This window comes from Ursus arctos, unplaced genomic scaffold (genome assembly GCF_023065955.2).
Source record: "Ursus arctos isolate Adak ecotype North America unplaced genomic scaffold, UrsArc2.0 scaffold_32, whole genome shotgun sequence".
NCBI lineage: Eukaryota > Metazoa > Chordata > Mammalia > Carnivora > Ursidae > Ursus > Ursus arctos.
The window spans coordinates 13,292,214-13,299,006 of NW_026623008.1; the positions used below are offsets into that span (position 1 = coordinate 13,292,214).

The 6,793-nt window shown below is 47.5% G+C and overlaps 1 non-coding gene across 1 annotated transcript; it reads left to right on the plus strand.

The window, feature by feature from the left end:
* The first annotated feature begins 3,956 nt into the window (after positions 1-3,956).
* Positions 3,957-4,029, plus strand: TRNAT-CGU (transfer RNA threonine (anticodon CGU)). The gene has a single exon. It is a non-coding gene; the product is annotated as a tRNA-Thr (tRNA).
* The last annotated feature ends 2,764 nt before the right edge of the window (positions 4,030-6,793 follow it).

Consider the following 6,793-nt stretch of genomic DNA (forward strand, 5'->3'; position numbering starts at 1 on the left):
TGCACTCATTCCAAACACATTTATCATCCAGTAGCAGGGATGGTTACGGACAAGATTAACATAAAATAAAGGAACACTTTTTACAGTCTGAGCAAGAATTTGAGCCTCAGTAAGATTTGGACTCCCACTGCCTTAGTGCTGCTTCCTTGGTCAGTGCTCACTGACCTACTCAGAACAGGGCAGGCGTGAGATGGAGTGGAAAGCCCCCAACAGAGTCGGAAGGCCAGACCAGGGATCTGCCCCTGGTCAGCTCAGTGACCTTGAAGGGCCACTCCCTTCCCTGGACGTCACTTCCCCCTCCGTCTGACAAACACATTGGATCAGGGCCTGCTGTTCAATATGGTAACCACTTGCTTGAAATTCCTCAAGTGGGACTTGAGGAATTGAATTTGGAATTGTATTCGTTTTTAATTAATCTGAATTTTAAAACAGATATACAAGTCTTAAGTCATGGGGAATTCTCAAGTACATTTGAAACAACGTGGGTATGGGAACCTACTTTTTTCCATTGTGAATTTGATAAAATCTACACACAGATCAAGTATTTCTGGGGAAAATTTAGATTTTGGACTAAGATGTTCTGTGAGTATAAAATACAGACTTTGAAGACTTAATAGGAAAAAGGAATATAAAATATCTCATTAATGCTTTTTATATTGATTACCTTCCAATGATAATATTTTCGATTTTGTTGGTTAATTAAAATGTATTATTAGAATTAATTTCCTCTGTTTTCTTTTCTTATTGTTTTTAATGTGGGTACTACAAGATTTAAAGTTACAGTTGTGGCTCATAGTCCACTTTTGTTGGACAGCACTGAATTAAGGAATCTCTGTAGGAATTCCCTAAGGAATCCCCCGGCCCTGTTTTTTAATATCCTGATATTCTACAAATCTATGTTCTTCTAGTGCTTGGTAATCATTAAATTCTGTGGGTTGACTTGTTTGGCATTACCCCCCACCCCACCCCCCCCACACACACACCCTGCTCTCCTGTGGGCATTTTGATTTTCTAATGGGAAATTACCTCTGGTAGACCCACCTTCACATCAGCTCCAGGGATGCTCATAGGACCTAGGCCTGGCCAATCAGAAAAGAGCACCCTCCCTTCACCCACAGTGTTTGGGTCAGGGGTGACACATGACCACCAGGCAGAACCAATGAGACTTCATTTGATGGCAGGATTGGAAATACCATCGGCTTTCCCCCTGAGATTAAGGGAGTAGGATGGAAGCCTAGATTTTTTGCCTCTGAGAGAATGGCCTGCCCAACAAGGAAGCCAACACAGAGAGAAGAACTAAGAACAGTCCAAGTCTTGCACCTAAAGCCAGGATCTATCCCTGGACTTTTCAGTTACGTGAGGAAAAAAGTCAACTAGAATTGGAATTCTGTCCCCTGAATCTTGAATAACACATGGACATTTATTCCCTTAACTCCAGACCAAGAGATCACGAACAAAACCACTGGGCTGCCCTCAGCCTCTCAGCCTGTCTTACCGTTGGCCCCAGTCTCATCTCTCCTGGCTACTCTCTTACCTTCCCCTCAGCTGGAACTACTTGCCGTGACAGGAACCAGCCCCACTTGTCCTCTGGCATTGTCCCATGCTCTTCCACTGCTCAGAACATCCTTTCACTCCCCACCCCACCCTGCCCCCTACCTCACAGGATCTGACAAACTCCACCTCTTTCAAGCCTTAACTATCCTTGTCATGGTTACCAGTGACGTCTGTGTTGCCAAATCCCATGGTCCGTTCTCTGTCCAGCTCGTACACAACTTCTTCACAACATGTAACACAAGTGACCATGCTTGCCTTCGTGAAACCTTTCTCTTTCTCTTGGCTTCTATGGTACCTGTTCTCCTTCTATTTCATTGGCCACTCCTTCTCAATCTCTTGATTCATTCGTTTATTCTGTCACGTGTTCCTTCAACCAATATTTACTAAGAACCTACTACTTGCTAAGGCCTATGCTAGACACTGGACAGTCAACAGAACAAAACCCTGCTCCGTGGAGTTTACATTCTAGGGCATTCTTTATCGATTCTCCACCTTTGCTCAACCTCTAAATGTTGTCATGTGCTGAGGCTCACCTGGGAGCCTCTTGTCTTTTCCATCTTATCCAGTCTCATGGCTTGAAATTCCATCCGTGTGTTGATGACTCCCAAATGTCTATCCCGAGCCCTGGCTCTTTCCCCTGAACTCACGATTCCAACTGCCTTCTTGATTTAAACGCTTGGATATCCACAGGCTGTCTCAAGCTTCATATGTTGAAAACAGAAGTGCTTATTCCCCCTCTCTCAGCCTAAACCTGTTTCTCCACCTGCCGTTCTCCATCTCAGTCAATGGCACCGCCATCCACCCAATGGCTCAGGCCAAAAACTTAAGAGTCATCCTGATTCCTATCTTTTCTTCTTGCCCCACATCGAATCTATCAGCAGGTTCTATCAACTCTACTTCCAAGATGTACTCTGGAACTGTCTACCTTTCTCTATTTCCCCTCCTACCACCCTAGTCAAGGCTACTGTCATTCATCCTGGGACCACAACAATGACCCTCTAACGGGTTTACCCACTTTCATTCATGCCCATCGTTCCCATCTATTCTTCACACAGTAGCTAGAGTGATCTTTAAAAATGTAAATCAGAGCATGTCACTCCTCTCCGTAAAACCCCCCAGTAAACAGCGTGGGAGAAGAGCTTTGCAACATTTATAAAAGACAATGGATTAGTAACCCAAATATATAAACAACTTCCACCAATCAATTAGAAAGAGACATCCTTGTGGGAAAATGACAAGGGATATGAACAGACAATTCTCAAGAGAAGAAACTCCCAAGAGCCAATAAATACGAAATTACACGTTTCACCTCGCTGGTAATCATGGAAATGCAAATTAAAGCGAGTTACCATTTTACACCCAAAACATTGTCAAAACCTTAAAAGGCTGACAATATCAACTGTTGGCAAGGATATAAAGAAATGGAAACTTTCGGACGCTGCTAGTGGGAATCTAAATTAGTACATGAACTTAAGAGAGCCATCTGGCAGCTTCCTGTAAGGTTGAAAATGTGCACACCCTTCAACCCCACTGATCTTCCATTTTGGATTCAGTTGGAATCATGAAACAGGATACAGCCTAAAGGCCCATCAGTGTGAGAATGGATAAGTATATGGGCCACATAATTATATATAACAGATAAAGATAAATTAATTCAACAGCTATCAAGCACTGTTGGATGAAAAAAGGCAGCTGTGAAAAGAAATGTGCATGCTGCTTTCATTTATACAAATTTAAAATTCTGAACTTAAAAGAGAAACAGGGCTCCCCAGCAAAATCCTAATCCCTACCCTGGACCACAAGGCCTGTGTGATTCGGCCCTTGCTCAGCAACCTCACCCATCTCCCACCACTCACTAAGCTCCAACCACACTAGCTTTCTTTCACACATTCTTCCAGCCCTGTATTTTCACAGCCACCCCAGGACCTTTCTATCAACTGTTCCCTCTGCCTGGTACTTGCCCTAAAGCAGGCTCCTCATCACCTCTAGGCATCCCTGTGTCTGTTGATTTGTTTGCTCGTTTGTTTTTTTTTTGCCTTTCCCCACTAGACCATAAGTTCCAGGAGAGGAGGGACTTTCTCTTCGGTGGCATATCACCAATGGATAGCATTTCATAGGAGCTCAAGAAGTGCTCGTTGCAGTCTTTCCTGAATTCCTAGACTACGGAGCATTCCTAACTGCACTTCTACAGCCTCCTGGCTTGCCTCTCTCAGCAATTTTCCCACCATGATTGAGGAATTCTTGATCTGAAGTTCTTGAAGGGATGGCTGGAGAATCCACAAACATCCTAAAATTGTAGGCAAAATTTCATGTGCCTTCTTACATCTCCTGGGAAGAAGTTTCTTTATTTTTGTCATGTTCTTAAAGGGGTTATGCCCAAACACAAGAGAGTGTCATGGGGCTCCTAGTTGGCTCAGTTGGAAGAGCATGTGACTCGTGATCGCAGGGTCGTGGGTTCGAGCCCTACATTGGGTGTAGAGATTATGTATAATAAAATTTAAAAAAGAATTTTTTTTTAAAGAGTTGTCAAGGGGCGCCTGGGTGGCTCAGTCGTTAAGCATCTGCCTTCGGCTCAGGGCGTGATCCCAGCGTTCTGGGATCAAGCCCCACATCAGGCTCCTCCTAGGAGCCTGCTTCTTCCTCTCCCACTTCCCCTGCTTGTGTTCCCTCTCTCGCTGGCTGTCTCTGTCAAATAAATAAATAAAATCTTTTAAAAAATAAATAAAAATAAAAAGAGTTGTCATAACACTGCTGTTTCAGTTGGGTTATAATTTGACCAGGTCCCTCGGACAGCAGGCTGCTTGAGGGCAAGTCCACCACTGTTCCCCCAAATGCCAGTTCTGGAATGAATAAGTGAATGAAAGCATGGTTTTGGAGCCTGGGTACAAGGCTCATATTCACTCTTGGACTCCTTGGCAGCCCAAGACATCGGGAACTAGAACAGACTAGAACAGACAGGACACAGAACACTGGTGTCAGAGCCAGGGAGGGGCAGGACCCTGGATGGTGCTGTCCTCGTGCTTAACTGCAGCCCAGCAGTGCTGATCCGTTACAGGTTTTTGATTGAGGCCCAGCACTGGCTGCACCCTCCCCCGCCCCCTCCCCCCTCCCACACAGGAAGGTGAGCCAGGTTTGGTCCCAGGGGTGTTGCAGCTGAGATGAATGCAATCTTCAAGCTCAGTTTCCCCATGGAAACCCCACAACAAAGCACCAAAACAGAGACCAAACCCTTCCTGGAAACTCAAGGGCCGAGGAGGGGTGCCTCCTTCACCGGTAACTTAGGAATCTAGAAATTCCAGTGGGGCCAACTGGGAGACAGGTGTGGGACACTCATTCCGTATAAAGGAATCCCAAGCTCCAGGACAAATCCCTCTTTGCCATGTGGCCAGAGTCGTTCTCCAAGGCACATGCTTCCCTGTGAAGTTCCTGACTGAAGGCCTCAGGTATCATGAGGAATATTTAATAATGCTACTGGCTACAACTGATTGAGGTCTTCCACGTGCCAGGCCTTGTGGTACATGATCTACCTTCTAAAAAAGTTTAACCTCACAAAGTCCCATTTAACAGAAGAGAAAACCGAGGCAGGAAAGGCCAAGTGGCTTGCCCAAGGCCCCTCAGCCCGCAAGTGGCAGAGCTGAAATTCAAACAGGTCGCCTGATTCCTATGACCTTAACCTCCACCCCATTTATGGAGCCCATCCTTGGTCACTCAGGACTACACCTGATTACATTCAGACCTCACAGCAACCCTGGCAGGGGGATCGCCATTTCTTACCCCCATTTTACAGCTGAGCTGTCAGAGACTCCGAGAGGCTAAGTAACGTGCCCAAGGCCACTCAGCAAGGAGAGTAATGGCAGAGACCCGTAGGAGTCTGACTCCAACATGCTCACTCTTAACCCCTGCCTGGAATGGTTTCCCCCAGGAGGACTGGGCTGCTGTGGCCACTCCCACCTCCCCAGCCTGTGCCGCTCCAAGTCCAGAGTGTAATGAAATCATTCTCAAGGTAGGATTGCCAAGACAAAAACCAGTGGCAAAAACAGGGACTGGCAAAATATGAATGCATGAACAAATGAACTAAGGAATGTTGAACGAATGCATAAATGACTGAATGAATGAATAGATGGATTTCTCCTGACTACATTCTCCCCTGTCAGGAGGAGAGAGTATTTAATTCCTGCCAGGAGAGGCAGACCCAGGTGCCCACCGGACATTCTCCCCAGGGGCAGGGGACCCCCTTTGTGGTGTAGTATAGGAGACAGGCTCACATGTGTTCCTGGAGAACCAACCTTGTTATCTGCACAGTAATCCCCAACCTTTGTGCCCAGAGCATGCTTGTACACAGGTTCCCACGGATTTTTCCCCACAGCCACCGGGAGGGAGGTCCCACGCTCCCATTTTATAGGTTGAAGAGCCCACAGCTCAGAGAGGGGATGTGAGTTGTCACACAGGAACAAGTGACAGAGTGGGGGGGCGGGTCTCTCCTCTTCTGACTTATCCCTGTGGATCAGGATCTGACTGTAAGCAGGGTCAGGGACAGGATTATGGGATTGCCAGAGGTTTGTCCCAGATCCACAGGCCAAAGTTCAGGGAGGAGCATCTGGGTCCTCATTTACAGGAAAATGAAATAGATAACAAGCCATTCCAGGGGGTGTGTCCAGAGGCTCCAGTCAGACAGCACAATCAGGCCCAGAGGACTCTCAGGTGGGGTCAGGCCGGAAACCAGGCAAACCAGGGCCACCACCCAAGGCTGGCAAACAGGCACAAGAGGTGGCCCCAGGAACCAGGGTCAGAATCAGCAGTGGGCCCTGCCTGCGCTCAGCTCACCCCTCTCCGTAGTGCACAGTGTCATCCTGGATGATGGGCAGGGAGGGCAGAATGTCCCTCTAGCACGGGCACAGCGCAGCGTTGCCCTGCGCCCTCACGCCAGCCCAGCCGAGCTTGGCCCAGCCGGGCCCTCACTAGCCAGCCGAGCACAAGGGCTCTCTGAGGCAGGCAAACAATTAAGCCCTTTCAGGCTGAGGGCGACCGGGCTGGCACTCGCAGTCCCTCTGTTTCTCACTGGCTCCTGCAAGTGAATCACTCAAATTAATGACCCTGGGAGCAATGAATGAGGAGGAGGTTTGAGTTCTGGAGCAGATAGGAAGCTGGGTCCCAGGCACACCAGCACCACTGCTGCTGATGGAGATCAATGAGGTGAATGCTTCAGGGTCGCAGAGCCACACAGCAGTGTCACAGAATT